Raw genomic sequence first — 20331 nt, forward strand, 5'->3', positions numbered from 1 at the left:
ATACGCAAAAATGAAGCACGACAACTCTCTCGTGCAGTATTTGTGCGACAAACACAGTACATCGAATACGTGTATATCCTCTCTTTCGACGAATCTGAGAATTTCCATGTAACAAATTATCATAGAGTATATTCACAAATCTGCACTTTTTACAAGCCCTGCTGTATAATAATTTGGCATATACAATTTCAGAAAATTTTAATACAATTGTTGTATTGAAATCTCACAGATTTGTATTATTTTAATACAATACCTGTATAAAAATCTTACAGAATTCTATATGCCCAGATTTTATATAATAATTGTCAGATTTGTATTTTGGGAGTAATTAATTTCAAAAGCACACTCATCTACTTGATAGAAAATCATGAAGGAAGAGACAACGACAACATCCCTTTCAATGGATACCTCGCGGCACTCCACAATTACCGAGACTGGGCCTTGGGTTCCCCCGGGTTGATATTAGATTTCAAGAGTATGACCAACTATTTGATGGAAAATGATACTGAAAGAGCCGCTACACGGCATATCTTGGTATAAAAATAAAAATTTCCTCCTTGTACAGGTTCCCTGGAAGCACCTCATAGGTTTCAAAAGTGGCCAATATGGTCGCTAATCGATTTTAGGTGAGTGAGAGTAAGGACGGAAATGTCCTCTCCTATGAGCTCCACGGGGGTACTTCATAGTTTCCAAAATGGAAAATGTGGTCACTTATTCATTTCGGTATAAAAACGAAAATGTCACCTTCTACCAATGTGGTCACTTATCGATTTCGAGCTGAATAACCATCTCTTTGATGGGAAAACACACCGAAAGGGTCGCCGCACGGTGTATTTCGGTGTTAAAACGGAAATGTTCAATTCTATGGGTTCCCTGGGGGCCCCTCATAGGTTCCAAGCGTGGCCAATGTGGTCCCTTATCAATTTTTAGCGCATAATCATCTATTCTGTGGAAAATCATGTCGAAAGAGCCGCATCACGGCATATTTTGGAGTTAAAACCGAAATATCCTTTCCTACGGGTTCCCCGGGGGCACCTTGCATGTACCAGGAGTGGTCAATTATCGATTTCAAGTGCATAACCATCTGTTTGGTCGAAAATCATGACAAAAGAGCCGCCGCTCGACATATTTTGATGTTAAAACGGAAATGTCCCCTTCTACGGGTTCCCCGAGGGCACCTTATGGGCTCCAAGAGTTATCAATGTGGTCACTTATCGATTTCGAGTGCATAATCATCTATTTTGTGGAAAATCATGACGAAAGAACCGCCGCACTGCATATTTTGGTGCTAAAACGGAAATGTCCTCTCCTACGGGTTCCCCGGAGGCCCCTTACATGTACTAGAAGTAGCCAATGTGGTCACTTATCGATTTCAAGCACATAATCATCTATTTTGTGGAAAATCATGACAAAACCCTAGTAACATTTTAGTTTTATGATGGTTTTATAACACGTTTCAAGAGTAAATTATTGTCTTCAAGAGCGTTATAAAACTTAAAATGTTACATGGGAAGAGCCGCCGCACGGCATATTTTGGTACTAAAACGGAAATGTCCCCTTCTACGAGTTCCCCGAGGGCACCTCATAGGCTCCAAGAGTTATCAATGTGGTCACTTATAGATTTCGAGCGCATAATCATCTATTTTCTGGAAAATCATGACGAAAGAGCCGCCGCACGGCATATTTTGGTGTTTAAACAGAAATGTCCTCTCCTACGGGTTCCCCGGGGGCCCCTTGCATGTACCAGGAGTGGCCAATGTGGTTACTTATCGATTTCAAGCGCATAACCATCTGTTTGGTAAAAAATCATGACAGAAGATCCGCCGCACGACATATTTTGGTGCTAAAACGGAAATGTCCTTTCCTGCGGGTTCCCCGGGGCCCCCTTGCATGTACCAGGAGTGGTCAATGTGGTCACTTATCGATTTCAAGCGCAGAACCATCTGTTTGGTGGAAAATCATGACGAAAGAGCCGCCGCACGGCATATTTTGGTGCTTAAACGGAAATGTCCTTTCCTACGGGTTCCCCGGGGGCACCTTGCATGTACCAGGAGTAGTCAATGTGGTTACTTATCGATTTCGAGCGCATAATCATCTATTTTCTGGAAAATCATGACGAAAGAGCCGCCGCACGGCATATTTTGGTGCTAAAACGGAAATGTCCTTTTTTACGGGTTCCCCGAGGGCACCTCATAGGCTCCAAGAGTGACCAATGTGGTCAATTATCGATTTCAGGCGCATAGTCATCTATTTTGTGGAAAATCATGACAAAAGAGATGCCGCACGGCACATTTTGGTGCTAACACGGAAATGTCCCCGTGGAAGTCGTTTCCCGGTGGCCATTGTCTCCAGAACAAGCATATCACCACATAGCCACAAAATTGATGAGTTTATCTTTCGAACGGTATATAAACTTTGTAATTCGATTATAATTTGACTGTTTTATAAGCATTTACATTTCTGGGTCAATATGACCCTAACATCTTATTCGTAAGTTTTTCCTAATATCCGAAGAAGGTTAATTGGTAGATCTCTATGCGTAGGGAGAAGTACTATTTGAGCAGCTCTTCCATTACCGTCCACAATGTTTATAACTCGGTCGTGTTACAACCATTTGATTTGATTTCTTGCACATCACTAGAAACACGTAAGATAGGTAAAATAGATCACAAAGACGAATTATTTCAACAATACAAGAAAGTGATAGTGTGCCAATTATTGTTTTCAATTATCACCACAAAATGACATAATTACCTCAAACGGTCTAATTTCATGTTCCAATTGTCTTGCGACAAGGGACCGCCAATGTCGTGCAATTGTAACTGCCAGTGACTTCCGCCCTGTCGGGCATAAGGCATACGACCATTATTGGCAGTTTAGGCACCCATATTGTCTACAGGTCTGGTTATACAAGTCGAGGGAACGTGTTCGCCAAGTTATGTGGCGCTCTTACCTCATTCCTTCCATTCGAGACGGCAGGTAGCCGGCGCAAGGTCATTTCTATTCTGAATGGAAAGTCATTCTCATATCAATGTGGGAACTAGAAGGCGACGTTACGTCGCAAGTAAGTTGACATGTGCAGAATCTGCAAACCGGTTCCAACAAAGTAGATTGCAAAATGAATCAAGGAATGGTAATGTGGTTATCAATGAACTCATGTGGGTAATGGAATATGTGGTCATAGCTTTGACAAACAAAGAATGGAATTCAAAACACTACTCTTAACTGCTATTTATACTATAATGGAAAAAATGCACTCTTTGTAGAGAAACTTTAGGATTTGAACCGGTCGACGCGATGCCAACAATAGCCCTTCTGTTCATCGTAGATGGGTTCAGTGTGGTTGTTGAAACACCTGTACCTGTCAGTAATTGAACCGTGTGCAAGTGCAGAGTCAAGTAAATAAATCAATCCACGAAAAGAACAACAATGCACATCGGTAAGACTTCGGCTTATTTAGTTTTCTTCGTTGTTAAGCTACAAAAGCTGTCTACTACTGGGGAAACACCATCGAATCAATCAGTTATCGGTCGTGATGACTTTGGTTACTCTATTCGGTGCTGTTGTTGTTTACTGATCCAATAAATATGTTATTCTTCGTATACACATGCCATTTAACTTTGAAAATTTATTTCACATATTCTATTCATATTTTCAATTAGAGAGGCATTCTTTCAAAATATTTACGCCTTGTTATAATTATACGATGGAGACATCATCATCCTGTAAGTGCTGGCATAATGTGAGTCACATAAAATGTGTAAAAAAAACCGTATTCTTCGGAGCAAGAAAGGTAAATACCTTAGTATCCACCCCTGCAAATAATGACCGATATCGGCTGATGGAATGGAAGTTAACACGCCCATAGAATGTTTATTGCCGACTTATGCACATTCGCGTGATTTAAATGCGGCAATCAAGAATAAAACCCCCTCCATGGCTCCAGGCATCACGGTAACAATCGATATCGATAACAATCGGTGAACTTCGGCCATTCAAATACCAACCAGTTTCACTCTTCCTTTCAAATTAAAACAAATAGAATCACACCAAAGCGGATACGAAGCATAATTTATCGTTTCAACTGTTATCCCAGTACCTATGCCCTCCAGCACTCCAATCGGTTTCTCCATCTCTCGATTTATCTACCCTTAATCGATGCCCTCTTCGGCATCAAAGTTTACTGTTTGTATAATTTTTCAGAGACATTTCAAATTATATTTCTTCTGCATTGTGCATAATAATAATAATAAATGTGCATAATTCTACCCTTTTCAGAGGAAGCACTGTTGAAGAGAAGACCTCCGCAGATGTTAGCTGTGGAGCATTTCTTGGTTACAGATTATGAATCACGTTCGTGACATTTTCCTCCTATTTAAGTCTTCAAAGTGCACCGTGGCAAGTCATGTTCTACGCTCTAAGGCACAATCCAATCTTTCGATACACAAACTAATAGAAAAATTAAAACAAGTGGATTTCACTCCGAAAAAAACATCAGTTTTCACCTACCTCAATAGTTCTCACTACAGCAGACCGGTGCGGTGTGCCTTAACTGTTCTGCGCTTGACACTGCTCGATCGATCGATTCCATGACCACAAACACCGCAACCACCAACAACTTGGTGATCGCCCAAGGTAGGTATTTAATCTACCACCCTCCAAAACGGTAGCAGCCCCCCGCTCGGTACCCGCCCAAAGAGGCAAGAAATTAATTCACTTTTTCTGCACGGCTTGGTTCGATTTTCAATGTCACCAGCAGAGACCACGCGCGCACCCGCTTAGGCGATGCGTTGTTGTCGCGTCGCGGCTTACGGGCGTTTAACAGTCGCCGCGGATGATGTGTTGGTTATTGGAAAAGCAGCCACCGTGATCGAGACCGTTCGAGTTTTGCCCTCGAATTCCGCCGTTGGTGTAACAAATCGCGTGGAGGATGATCGATGGGAATTGCACACGCTGAAGAGGTTCGTTACATTTTGATAAGTTTATTAAATAGGTACGTGACGTGACACACATCACGGTCTGTGGTTGGGGTCGTTCATAAAATACATAATACTTTAAGGGGTGAGAGAGTATCTGAAACAAAATTTCAAAGCCTCCCATACAAAAAAAAACGTTACAAAAGAGGTCAATTTTGGTGATATGTAATTTGTGAATGAACCCTTAATTAGCTGGATGGAAGCGAACGATATAGAACGGAAAAGGAGATCGTTGGCTTCATGCAGTCAGTGGTCGTACGTATAAATATCGGTGAAACGAAGGCTGCTCCTCGTAGCCGTGCGTCATCGGAATACTAATAGTCGGAAGGTTAGTGAAATCGCCTATTTTCGGCTTAAATGAAGAAGAGCAACTTCCAGATGGAATATAGTAGAGCAGCGCGTTAGTGTCGGACCATTTTTTTGTAATCAGGGTTGCAACAGACACATTTCGCGCCAAATCGTAGGGTAATGTCTCCGATTGATAAATAGGCTCAACGCTTGGGTAGAATGTGTGAGCAGGGAAATTCGTCTCAGTGTCCCAAAATGTCTTTTTGAAAACTTTTCGGTATTTCCTGTTGTAATTCTTTACAGATTCTACGAGTAAATCTTTGGGATTTCCTCCAAGTTATTTCAAATTTAAACGGAAAATTCTTTGGAATTTCCAAGAGAAGCTTTTAGGAATTTCCAAGAAAGTGTTATAGCATTTCTAAAAGTCATTCTTGGACATTTTCCTCCCTCCTTGGAGTATCTCCAGAATTTGTTCTAGAAAGAGAAGTTCTTTTGAATTTTCACAGGAATATTTTCGAAATTCCCACCGGATATTTTTCGAAATCTTCACATGGAATAACGGGTACCGCTTACGCATTTTGACTTCTCAAGGCATAAATTGATTAATATTTGTGAAATTAAATCAAAAATTGAAAAAAAAATCCGATTTTGACCAATTTCCTATTTTATAACTCTAAAATTCACCAGGGGGTGATAAAATTCAAATATCACTGTATTACCGTTATGTGTTTTTTTATATTCTTCTATATAAAAAAGTCCCAAGTAGATTTCTAGGGAAAAAAGATTTCTATGAAAAATGTATCTATAGATATGCGGATAACTCGACTGCATTACCACAGCAGAATCATTTGAATGTCTATAAGACACATTTCGAATTACACATAGAAAAAAAAATCCTTACTACTTAACTAATTTTTTATTTCTGCCCGAAAATAAACTTTTCGTAAAATTTAATAAAATTTCTTTGCATATTCAAGAGAAAATCTTCTAAATTTCCTGCACAGTTCTTAACTCCATTTTGCCAAAAAATCATGTAATGAACGAATATATTGTTATAAAATTAAAATAATAAAAGAATATAAATAATAATGTGATAAAGCAATATATCGTATGTTCAAAAGCGACGCTCACTTTGTTTACTTTCTCTTTCGATTATTACAAAACCGAACTGACATTTACATCAGGTTTTTTTATTACAGATCTGAAGAAAACAGTTTTTTCTAGTTTGCTGAGGAGAAAATATTGCAACAAATGTAAAACAAACCTAGATATTAGCAAAAGAGAGCGTTATGAAAGAGATTCTCTCATTTGGACTTACGACGTTCTCAAAAATCATGCTAGATATATTCAAATGTACCGTCAAATGGAGTAACTTGCAACACTTTGAATCTTTAAAGCCATTGTACGACGAATCAAACAGCCGAAGAAAATAAGTACCCCATCCCATGTCCTGATGGGGACGTGTTCTCGTCGAAATAACAATTGGATTGGTACGGAGGAACAAAAATCAAGTCAAAATGTTGCGAGTAGCACAATTTGACGGCATTTCTGAAGGAAAACAAAACTATATTTGATCTATCGGATTGGTTGAGTATTTTGCATCCTTTTCTACTTTCTCGTAAACAAGTTAAGTTCAGGCCGATTTCGCTAAGACCAGGTGGTAAACGAGGTTATCGTGTTTTGTTGTTGATACTTTTTGATACGTTGATAAGAAGATCAAAAGATTGGTTAAAGAACATCCAATGATTGAAAGAAGGTAGATATTACTTCTAAAAACATTCAAGACCGCATCTTGCTTTCGTGCTGTGCGGTTCTTTCTCTCTTTGCGGAAGGAAGTTTTTAATACTACCCGAAGCTATTTTAATTTCAACGGTGCTTCTTAGCGCTATTTGTACCCACTGATCCCGTTACGATCTTTGCAAAGACCCGTGCCTTCGTTTTACGTTGGACCCGTTTGCGGAAGTAAAATTCCGACAAGCGGTGGTAATCCTGCAGGGACACCGTTCTGGGAAAAAACCTCTTAGAAGGTCACGTCTCCACGCTCAGCCATGAGCATTAATAAAAACAAGAGGAAGGGGAGTCTCTGAATTCTCCACTTCCTTCAAAGAAACAAGGTTTCAAGACCGTCCTGCCAAAGCGCGGAAAAATAGAAGGAAGCTGGAGAATTCAGATATTCCTTCTAACTCTAATATAGGAAACAATTCTTCTCCAATCGAACTGAGCAATCAGTTCGATTTGATTAATGATGAAATTGAGCAAATCGAATATACCTCTAGCCCAGGTGATTCGATTCATGCGAAGAAGCAAAGCATTCCGCCAATTGTGGTATCTGTTGCCGAGTTTTCTGGCTTCCGGAATGAGATTTTGAGTAACCTTCAGGGGATCAAGGTTTCATTTCAGATTGCTAGGAAGGGTGACTGCCGCGTTTTGCCGGGATCCTTTGACGATCGCAAACGTCTTCTTCACTATTTAACTGAGAAACGCCATAAATTCTTCACATACGACGACAAAACTGAGCGATTGTTCAAAGTCGTCTTGAAAGGTCTTCCCAGTGATGACAAATCACTGGATGAGATTAAAATTGAAATTTCTCAATTACTTGGATTTTCACCAGTCCAAGTAATTAAGATGAAAAAGAAATCCCACTCTGGTACTTCCCAAAGGGGCATTTCTCAAGAATTTTATTTAGTTCATTTTAACAAAAGTGAACTAAATAATATGAAAAGTTTGGAAAAGGCCTGTATTATGTCTCATGTCCGTGTTACATGGGAACATTTCCGCAGGCCTGGGGGAAATTTCCAAAACCCCACCCAGTGCCGTAAGTGCCAAAAGTGGGGTCATGGAACCAAACATTGTCACATGGATGCTAAATGCATGATTTGTGGTGGAACCTCTCACGCCAAGGATGCATGTCCTGTGAGAGAAGATTCCAATAAATTTAAATGTGCAAATTGTGGGGGCAATCATAAATCCAATTTCTGGGAATGCCCTTCACGCAAAAAAGTTTTGAATTCCCGTGCAAAATTGATGACGGGAAATTCCAATCGGATCCCAGATTCGACGGGTAGAAAATTTTCAAACGCTCAAATTTCGAAACCGGTTACCGGTCGAGCAATTCATACCCACCACAATTCACAAACAAATTTTGCCGCTCGTCAACGGGTAGCAAGCACTTCAGTAATTTCCAATTTTTCCAATGTACCTACGTATGCAAACATCGCTGCTGGTAGACCAAATTTCTCTTCTCAAAATGAGGTTTATACTAGAGGCCTGAATAAGAGAAACGCGGATAGGTATGTGCCGCCAATCGAACCGTCAAAAAACAGCAGCCAATCGAGCGGGAGACCTGTCAAGCAGCCAAAATGTTGGCTCAAATACTGAAAACGGCTAAATTTGTTTTTATGCCATTTTTAAATAAACAAATTTGAATGCATTTTACATTAGTTTGCAATAATATATGCAATTCATTTATAGATTCTGAAATGATATTGCATTGTTTATTGGATTCTATTGTCATGTGATGTGGAAACATTAAATAGCGGATTGTGAGATTTTATCTACATAAACCATTTCTTCCTTTTCATGTGTTGCTCTTTGATGAATAAGATTGGATGCAGTGTTGGCAGAGTCATATTTTCTATCCGCGTTTCTCTTATTCAGGCCTCTAGTTTATACCCATGTCCCAACGGAAAATAACGGTCATGTTGCCGATTCAGGTAGCATGACTGCTTCCGATTTTGATTTTTTAACTGAACAATTGCATCACATGATTGATGCAATGTTCAAAGCAAATACCATTCCTGAAGCTGTTCAGGTTGGTATAAAGTACACACAAAAAATTGTTATCGGACTCCGTTTCAATGGATCCAAATAATTGTGTGAAAGTTCTAAATTGGAATGCCCGCTCTCTAAAGGGTAAGGAAGATGAATTATTCAACTTCCTAACAGTTCATAATGTGCATATGGCCATTATAACTGAAACGTATTTAAAACCAGGACTCTCCATTAAAAGAGATCCAAACTATTTTATCTACAGAAATGATCGTCTTGACAGCGCCTGTGGTGGGGTCGCCATTGTCATTAATAGACGTATCAAACATAAATTATTTTCTTCGTTTGAAACCAAAGTTTTTGAAACCTTGGGAGTTTCTGTTGATACAAATTTTGGTCAATTTTCCTTCATTGCAGCCTATTTGCCTTTTCAGTGCAATGGGCAGCAAAAGAATTTGTTGAAAGCTGATCTTCAAATTCTGACTCGCAACAAATCAAAATTCTTCGTAATTGGTGACTTCAATGCCAAACACCGTTCATGGAATAATGCTCAAAGCAATTCCAACGGCAACATTTTATTTGAAGATTGTTCTGCGGGATATTATACTATTCAATATCCCAATGGCCCAACTTGTTTTTCATCCACTCGAAATCCTTCGACAATTGATTTGGTTTTAACGGATTCAAGTCAGCTGTGTGGCCAATTGGTAACTCATGCTGACTTTGACTCTGATCACCTTCCTGTGACATTTGATATCTCACAAGAAGCCATTCATAATCCAATCAGCTCTACTTTCAATTATCATAGGGCTGATTGGGATTTATATAAAACGTATATCGATAGGAATTTTGATGTTGATATTCCTCTCGATACCAAAAGTGATATTGATGATGCTCTCGTATCTTTGACAAATCTAATTGTCGAAGCCAGAGGCATTGCAATTCCTAAATGTGAAATTAAATTGAACTCCATTATTATTGACGACGATCTTCAGCTACTGATCCGTCTTAAAAATGTGAGGCAAAGGCAATACCAAAGAACTCGCGATCCCGCATTGAAAGTTATTTGGCGAGATTTGCAAAATGAAATTAAAAAACGTTTCGCTATTCTGAGAAATACCAACTTTGAGAATAATGTCTCGAAGTTGGATCCCAGTTCGAAACCCTTTTGGAAATTAACGAAAATTCTTAAAAAACCTCAAAAGCCAATTCCAGCGCTTAAAGAGGGAAATAAAATTTTATTAACAAATGGCGAAAAGGCTCAAAAACTTGCTCAGCAATTCGAGAGTGCCCATAATTTTAGTCTAGGTCTCACTAGTCCAATTGAGGATCAGGTTACACGAAGCTTCGAAGACATTCTCGATCAAGATAATGTTTTTGACCCTTCGTTGGGAACTAATTTGGATGAAGTGAGATCTATTACTAGAAAATTTAAAAATATGAAAGCCCCGGATGATGATGGTATTTTCTACATACTTATCAAAAAAACTTCCTGAGAGCTCTTTATCCTTTTTGGTTAATTTATTTAACAAATGTTTTCAATTGACATACTTCCCAGATAAATGGAAAAACGCCAAAGTTGTTCCAATTTTGAAGCCGAACAAAAATCCACCTGAGGCTTCTAGTTATCGCCCAATCAGTTTGCTTTCTTCAATAAGCAAACTGTTTGAAAAGATTATTTTAAATAGAATGATGGTTCATATTAATGACAATTCTATTTTTGCTGATGAGTAATTTGGTTTTCGCCATGGGCATTCAACCACTCATCAGTTATTAAGAGTTACGAACTTAATTCGGCTCAACAAATCTGAAGGATATTCGACTGGAGTTGCTCTTCTTGATATAGAGAAAGCATTTGACAGTGTTTGGCATGAAGGTTTGATTGTAAAATTGATGAATTTTAATTTTCCTCTGTACATTATTAAACTAATCCAAAATTATTTATCAGATCGCTCACTGCAGGTAAACTATCAGAATTCTAAATCTGATAGATTATCTGTAAGGGCTGGTGTCCCCCAAGGCAGCATACTGGGGCCTATTTTGTATAACATTTTTACTTCTGACTTACCTGATTTACCACCAGGGTGTCAAAAATCTTTGTTTGCAGATGACACAGGTCTCTCAGCCAAAGGGCGTAGCCTTCGTGTCATTTGTAGTAGATTGCAAAAAAGTTTGGATATTTTCTCCACTTACTTGCAAAAATGGAAAATTTCCTCGAATGCTTCCAAAACTCAGCTTATAATTTTCCCACATAAGCCGAGAGCTTCTTATTTGAAACCTTCTAGCAGACATATTGTCACTATGAATGGTGTTCCAATTAATTGGTCTAGCGAAGCTAAATATTTAGGACTTCTGCTAGATCAAAATTAACTTTTAAAAATCACATTGAAGGCCTTCAAGCCAAATGTAACAAATATATTAAGTGTCTATATCCACTTATAAACAGAAAATCAAAACTTTGTCTTAAGAACAAACTTTTGATTTACAAACAAATTTTAGACCTGCCATGTTGTATGCTGTGCCAATATGGACTAGTTGCTGCAATACCAGAAAGAAGGCACTTCAGAGGATTCAAAATAAAATTCTGAAAATGATTTTGAAGTTGCCTCCGTGGTATAGTACCAATGAACTTCATAGAATTTCTAATATTGAGACATTGCAACAAATGTCCAACAAAAAAATTTCAATTTCAGACAAAAATCGTTGCAATCTTCTATTGCAACGATTAGCTCCTTGTACCCTTAGTATAAATTAGGTTAAGTTTAGTTTAAGTAGAAAACATTGTAATTCCTACATGGTTCAATTCAACCAGAGGAAAAATCCTAACTGCCAGAGGCAATTGAAATGTATTAATAATAACTACAAATATAACATAGCAAATAAGGATGATAGTGTTAAGAAAACACGGAACACCTAGTCTAAGAGATGAATGCATGTATTAGATAATTAGCAAATAAAATTAGTTAAAAAAAAAAACTTCTAAAAACATTAATTGTTATTTTCGGGGAAATGTCATATTCGGAGAATTGTCATATCCGGGGAAATATCATTTCTGATAAACTGTCATTTCCGGGGAAACGTAAGTTATATTCGGGGAAATGTCACGTTCGAACTAATTGTTATCATTGTCATATTCGCGGGATTTTATTTTTGAGGAATTGCATATTCGAGGAATTGTCATTTTCTGCCGAAATGCCATTTCCGATGAAATTTTTTCAAGGATATGATATTGTACGTGGAATTCGTTAAAATCGCCGTTTTCACATTCACAGGCGTTTTCATAGTAATATCTGTCAAACTGACAAGTCTGCCATGTGCTTTTCGCTGTTTCCCTCGAATTTCTCTTTCTTTTTCCGATGTTTCGACATCTGTTTCGATAGACAAGGAGCAAAAAACAAGGTCTATGAGTTTGGCAAACTTTGCTGCAAAAGGGAACGTTTGAAATAGGCAAGTGAACCGACCTTTGAATCCATTGGTCAAGTAAATCCACAATAATTGTGGATAATGTTACTTTCGAAGATATGTTATTTCCGGGAAAATGATTTTTTTTTTTTCAATTAAAAGAATTGGTTTCCAAAGAATTTCAAAATAACCTAACTAAACAATGGGAAATTTGAAGTATGCCCAACGTCTGATAAGCCTATCATACATTATGCCTTACGTTTTTCACGCCTGACGTACTGATACTTAACCTCGCGCACCTTACTCCTCCTTTACATCTCCCCCTTTATCGTTCAACTCCATCTATAATCACTTGCTTAGGCTAAACGACATATGTCCCAATTTTTGACGATATCGGTCAAGGGGTACAGAAGTTTTACTGTAGGGGGCGTTTTCTAAATAATGTACCCCGCGCCCCGTAACCACCTCCAGCTTTTTCCAATGACCCTCCAACTCCTCTACAACCGTCCCCTTAGGATTAAGAGTCTTCTTCTTCTCCTTTTCTTCTTATTGGCAGTACGTCCCCCACTGGGAAATTGCCGCCTAGCTGCTTAGTGTTCATTCAGCACTTCCACAGTTATTAACCGCGAGGTTTCTAAGCCAAGCACAATAGGACAGCCTCATATGAAGGAGTCGCCAAAACTACCAATATGTCAATTTCGATTTGGGCGTGTAAAATATGATAAATACACAGCTTATAACCTGTATTTTCATAATCAGGGTGGTTTCGAATTTTTATATTTTGAATGGAAGGGTGGAGGGATGTTCAAACTTGCCCCTCCTAGAAATGACAGTTTTGCGTATGGACAGCTTTGTCATATTTTCATCTCAAAAGTCTCATATTTATACATCGTTACAAAGGTCTTGAACAGATCTAAACAATAGGCTTGATAACGTAATAACAGCTCCGTCTCCGTGCTTTATAGTGTTATATGCCGATTGGCTCAGTTTGACGAATTGAGATGATGTCTATGTGTTCGTAAGTGTGAATGTTCGTATGTGTGTGATCAAAATAACTCTTTTTCTCTTTTTCCTGGCGATTTTGCAAAGCCGATTTACTCGCAACAAGTTGCATTCGTCAGAGGATGTTGTTCCATTATTCCCTGTTGAAAGTTGGAGAATCGGACAATGGGCTCGGGAAATATGGCCAAAATACATGTTTAAAAAATTAACTAATTTTTAATGCAGATATCCTTAACCGATTTGCTTACAAAAAGCATTCGTCGCGGAACTCTTAAATATTGTTTCCTATTAAAAATGGGCTGAATTTTACTGTGGACTCAAAAGTGTTGATAAAAATATTATTTTTATATAATGCACGGAAAAGAAAATTATTGCTAGGTGGATTAATCAGCTTTTTTGGTTAAATACTTTTTATTCAATTTCATCTGAATAAAATAATAATGGGTAGTTCAGTCAGTATCGCATTACACTTCAATAAGTCACTTTAATTGAATTTGGCGTCAAACACAATTAACGCCTTATTAATAAATCAATTTGAATTATATCGAGCTTTGGTAGTCCAAGAAGTTATACTCAGTGATTTTTTTTAACTCTAGAAGCTAATAGTGCCTTTTTATCTTTTTAAAAAATCTGTGTTGCTTCTATTTCTCTGTGACTTGAATATACTATATTGAAACCATCATATGGCCAACAGCATTTTATCCACCACAATCAGACTTGTTGCAAGCTAAAAAGTGATCATATCCCGTTACTTTCGTATAATATGACAAAAATCGATACTATGTCGAAAATTGGCCCCATACCCCATTACGGTACAAAAAAGTTCATATCTTTCAATGTTTTTATGACAAATACCACCACTTCTAGCCCGATTTTTAATTTTGGCCAAAAATACCTCCTTTTTTTCCTATTGTGCTAAGTTACCATTTTTGCATTCGTATATCATGAGGCTAGCACGATGATACTTTTATGCCCAGGGAAGTCAAGGCAATTTCCAAACCGAAAATTATCTAGACCGGAACCGGGAATCGAACCCCGCCACCTCCAGCATGGTCTTGCTTTATAGTCGCACATCTCACGGCTAGGCTAAGGATTGATAGTACGTGTCTCAAATTTGGTTTAAATGTTGCGTTTAACAGGATGTAAAAAGTTCGTTTAATTAACATGTCCCTTCCTCCTTTCTCCTTTGACTCTACCATTTATTATATAATCGTCTTATGACAGAGAATAAGTATTCCAAATTTGGTGGAAAAAGGTTGATCGGCTTAAAAGTTATAAAAGATGGGGATTAGGGACTGTGTGTTCCAAATCTGGTTGAAATCGGACCTGTGGGTTAAAAGCTACCATGATTTTATCGTTTTCTAAAGAGTTCCCCTCCTCCAACACTCTCCCCCTTATTGCAATGCCCAATCCTCCCTTTTTGGGTGGGAATAGAAAATGTGTGTTTCAAATTTGTTCGAAATCGGACCTGGGAGTTAAAAATTACACTGTTTTTTTTTTGTTTTCTAAAGAGTTCCCCTGTACTGAATTTGGTTAAAATCGGTCAAGTGGTTCAGAAGCAGTTACCGAGCGTACATACATACATATATGAATCATTTGTTTAAGAAACTGCATATATCAATTTTTCACAATTCCGAAAAAAAACAACAAAAAACTGTTTTTGAACAAATTGGCACCGAATCTTTTTATTTCTTCGATACAGATCAAAAGTGTTTGGCAAAACTCAACATTCTGAGGCACTTCCAGTTTGAAAGCTGCAAGCAGTACTTCATAATTGCTCTTCAAAGTGCGTGTACATACATATGTAGTTTCTCAAAAAAAACGAAAAATTCTTCATACATATCCGAAAATTTTTTTTTCGTAATTCTTGCCAGAATACGTATTTTTGGGCGAGGATTCAGAATATATGAAAATCTCATTTCGGCCAAAAATGTTACTGCATATCAGTTTCTCAAACAAACGGTTCATATGTACATAAGAGTGATTCAAATTTTGTCTTTTTTCCTCCTCGATGCTCAAAAGATTGCATTTGCCATTTTAATAATTTTAATATTTTTTAGCAAATTTGGATGTTATTTGATTCTGCACACGTCATTTGAAGTTTGTATGAAAATTACTGTGGACATCACCACTTATGTGAAAACTTGTTCCGTGAGATGGACCATGAACTACGTACTTAAATATAATTATAACGTCGACATTACATAAAACTTACTAAGCTAAAAGACAGCTGTTGTTGCGTAGCGATTTGACTTTTGTACCTATGCAAAATTATAAAGCAATCAAAAATGTTCATTATTGATATTGATGTTATTTTTTACGTGTCAAATTGAATGTCCCATGATTCAGTGTTTCCTTAATAACTTTTCTTCCAAGCATCAAATTGTTTCGCAACACAATGACCGGTTTCCATCCTAAATTTACTATGCCACCAAAGTATTCATATATTGTTGAAGCCTAATGGGAAGCGTTGCGGAACGGTTTTGCACAAAAGCTACTGTTTTCATATCATTTTTCTTACAAACTTCAAACTGCGCGTGCTCACTCAAATTACTACCAAATTAGCTAAAAATTTAGTAAATGTCATCGTTTAAGCATAGGGGAGCGAAAATGTCAAAATTTGAATCAGTCTAATCTACATACATAGATGGTTTTTATATATAGAGATTGTGTGAGATAATTGGGAGATTTTTTGATAATTATGAATCATAAACATACGGTTTCCAAATAGCATAAATCATTAGTTTTCTGTTCAGTGTGCCGGGAATCGGTCCATGTGCCCAAGTGATTTACCCTATATTTAACGCCGCCAGGATGGCCCCCGCTAAGAATTGCGCTATGGGACACCCGAGCAGCACAAGTCAGACGAAAATGCTTGCAGCAACTTGAATGTGACTAAATCTGGTCATATATGAGTTACTGTAACCCATGTGAAACATGTGTGCTGCTGCAAATTTAATTTTTTAACGCAGTTTTAGTTAATTAATATCACAGCTTTTCAAATGCCACTTGATTTCTTTTTTTATTTATTGTGAAGTTTTTGGTGGGGTTAACTCAATGATGCTCGAGGTCTTAATCGGCTAAAATTAAAGCGTATAAAAACCATTGTGTATTCTCAAATTCACCGGTTCAAAGGCTTTTAACAGACGATTCCCTCGGGGACTAAATTCGTAACTCGATTGACTAATTTCCGAAATGCACCTTTACGTTAATAGTTGATACGGGTATCAGGACGTCAACACATGGAACATCTTCACTGTCATTTTCATCATTTACCTGATGGATAAGGATGTGAAAATAGAAAGGAACAGGAAATGTATATATGTGGTAAGAAAAATGGAACAAGAAGCCTTAGATGAGGACTTCAATACGCCAAAGGCGAAACACAGAGTAGACTGTGAAGAACGCATATAATTTCTGTTCATGACTAATAGATTTATACTGTTTTCGAATAATAGATACTCGGAAGTAGTGAGAGTTTTCAGATACATATGTCAAACTCAACCTTTCTTAGTCTGGCAACTACAAATCACGACCATGCTGAACGTGGCTGGGTACGATTCCCGGTCCGGACCAGGACTTTCCTGGGCATAAAAGTATCATCGTGTTAGCCTCATGGTATACGAATGCAAAAATGGTAATTTGGCAGTTGAAAACTGTGGAAGTGCTAAACTAAATGGATGGAGGATGTAATACCAATAAGAAAAAGAAATTCAACCTCAGCAGCAAGGCCGCCGGCCAAGTCGAGTCAAATACGAGACACTGAAGGCGACCTTACTGTTGAGATCGAGATACGTATCGGTGAAGTTGCTATCAAGTGGTAAAATTGAATGAGATAGTAGTAACTCGTCTTATGACAAGTGAAAATGTTTCACTAAAAGCTCCAAATAAGTTCTATTCATATTGAAACACTAATTAAATCATAAATAATAAGCAACGAAAAAATTGTTTAGGTGGTTAGCTAGTTAGGATTATTATGCAGTTATACTGCATAATTAATAGTTAATTAAAAGGTTGAATAGTTTTGACATTCAACTTTCTGAGCAGATTTGCCTAATAACGAATAGTTGACATTTCCGATATGATTGTATGGTTGCATAAGTCATAAATTCGAATGAGTCATGTATTCAAAATAGCAAATAGTAGTAAATTAGGTTAGTTTATTCATCTATAACAATTTATAATTGAATTTGTTAAAAGTTAGCCGAGTAGATGCCCTGGCGCTAGTAATAAATTTAATTTATTTTATTTTTTTAAATACATTAATAAAAAAATCCTAGCGGAATAATAAGATAAATAATAAATCAAAAGAGCAAACTAGTATATTATTGGTCAAACAAATTAAATGTGAAATAAATGTATCACTATAGTATAGTCACTGCACATGATCGCATATTTGAAACATTTGCATTTTGAGCTAAGCTTAATAATCGTCTACAAATTGTTAGTTCTTCAAGCTGACCAAGTAAAAACAGAATGTTTGGTCTAGAAACCCCGAAAACAACTACCAAGTTGTTTCGTAACATTGAGCACAGTGACTGTATTACAGTAACACTAGTAAATTCTGTCACCGGTATGCCGCGTTTGCACTGCAAATTATGTTAATGTCGCTACCGAAGATTTCATCTGGAAAAAGTTTTTTGCATTTTTTTTACGATTAGAAAATTATGCAGATTTTCATACTAATACATATCACAACCTTTAGCACTCCATTTCTTCCATGTCGATTGCTACAAATATGCTGACAAAATAAATCTTGAATTAGTCCAAATTATTGGTTAAAACGCAACCCTCTGGATGAATCAGTTATGTGACTGAAATAAACAATTGTAAAATAAATCAACCTGACAACTTCAAAAACTTACCAAATGATGATTGGATTGGCCAAGTAAGTTCCAAATATTTGTTTTTTTTTCATACTATTAACTTGACTAACAAATAAATGATTAAAGTCAAACTGAATGAAACGTATAATATGACAATATACATAACTGATCGATTGACCGTTTTTCCGCTTTTTTCATCGATGGGACATTTTTTGAGAACAGTAGAATAAGGAGGCGGACAAAGAATGAGATCAGCAAAACCAAATGCCACTTTGGTGATCATAAGCTAGGATTTCATAAATCAATAATAATTATTCAATTATTCAATTATTAAAATATGCGTCACCCATTGATATTTTCGAACTAACAGCTTCACACACATTAACTGACGCCATACTACAAAACAACTTTCGCCGTGTTTAGTTATTCATGACATGCAAACGCCCAATACCGGAAGTATCAACAGTAAAACCATTCTTTTTATTCTTCCAACAAGACACTTTCGATAAACTTTATATTCCAAGTTTTTTTTAAAAGCCAAGAAAAAATCGAAGACGAAACATTCGTTACAACATATGTCTATAGTTGTTTACAAGCGCTTTGCAACAATATTTGCATTGACCAATTAGTAATCAAATCGATCGAGTACAAATATAAACAGTTAACATCCTTATCTGATTTGATTGGTAACAACTACAAACTAAATTAACCAAGAACAGATTCAGGTATTTCACTTGGTTATCATTTCTGATTAGCGATGAGCATCCATAACATTAACGATTCTCTGAATCAAGTCCACCAGACATCATTTTTCGTTGAAATTCTCAACCGGTTTTCCACGCGACAATCTATTCTTGAAACTTAGATCTTTATGTTCTACAGGTGACCCCGCCTTGTCCTGCCGAGCGCGACGTGCTGTTAGACACGATTTCCAAGATCATTTAAACACAATTTTTCGCCAAACTTGATTTTTTCACTGTCAAAAAAAACACACATGAACATGCAATCACAATCGCTCGAATACAGGAATTATAATGCCGTGGATCACGATCACGCACCTCTCTATTCCATTTTGCGACATTGACAAAAATGCACACCACTTGAGATCAATTTCTCACCTTTTCCCTTTCGCGAATATGCAACTGCAAACAATTTTCTTCAACCACAAGAGGTAACACTACCGTCGCTTCCGAGTCTTCTTGCGTTTGTTACTGATACGCGCGCCACAAGCTTGTGCCTCCTTAGTACGTCTCGATCAGACGACTTCACCGAATCGACTAGCTGCTCGTGGACCACCATCGGCTTACTTTATTGATTATTTTACAGCTGCGAACGCGAAGGCTGCCAATCGCGAGCTCGCTCGCGACACGACGCGAACGCGATCGCGGACAAGCCCCTTTAGCGAGGATCACTCACTCGCGGTTTGACCGAACTGCCACCGCACCGGCAAGGCAATCCATTAGTCTTTTCCAACGTAACGGATGTCGAAGATCTTCTGATGTGCGCGCGGTATCGCGTAGAAGGGAAAATAGGATACAGGAAAACTTACCCACAGCGCTGACTGACACGCTCAGCTGGACAAATTACGAACAAGTTCGACACCCCGAGAAACCGGAACTCGCGGGAGCATCGAAGCGTGATGTTGGTCGCCGGTTTGCAGAACAAACGATTGATTGCGTATAAGTGCGTAGTGTGTGGGTATGGCGATCGTTAATCGAAAGGATGATTTATACAAAACGCCGATCGTTTTTTTATAATTTATTATAATAAAATGATAACCAAAACAACATACCCGTGACCTCCTTATGTCATGTGCGTTCAAACGGCATAAACAAGGTAGTGGCAGGTTGTGGGCAGGACGGAAAGCATACATTGAGCATTAAATGTCGAACAGTTGAAGATCAATGGTCGAGTACGCTGGCAGAGCAAAGCGGGTTTCGATGTTCTGGTTCCATACTTTGCTGAAACATACCAGTTTTATTTTTCGTGTCAAGGAAATTTCCATTGCCATTGCAATGTATGAATATTACGTATTATTGTTACCAAATCAGATGGCTTTTTCTATT

General features: G+C 37.7%; 1 protein-coding gene across 1 annotated transcript in view; it reads right to left on the minus strand.

Moving 5' to 3' along the window:
* The window catches only part of LOC134212713 (major royal jelly protein 1-like), a 33572-nt gene extending 14030 nt beyond the window's left edge, over positions 1–19542 (minus strand). The window contains exon 1 of the mRNA XM_062691231.1: positions 19384–19542. The gene's annotated coding sequence lies outside the window, so the exon portion shown is untranslated. The remainder of the gene's footprint in view (positions 1–19383) is intronic.
* Positions 19543–20331: the final 789 nt, after the last annotated feature.

The sequence above is a fragment of the Armigeres subalbatus genome, chromosome 1, assembly GCF_024139115.2.
Source record: "Armigeres subalbatus isolate Guangzhou_Male chromosome 1, GZ_Asu_2, whole genome shotgun sequence".
NCBI lineage: Eukaryota > Metazoa > Arthropoda > Insecta > Diptera > Culicidae > Armigeres > Armigeres subalbatus.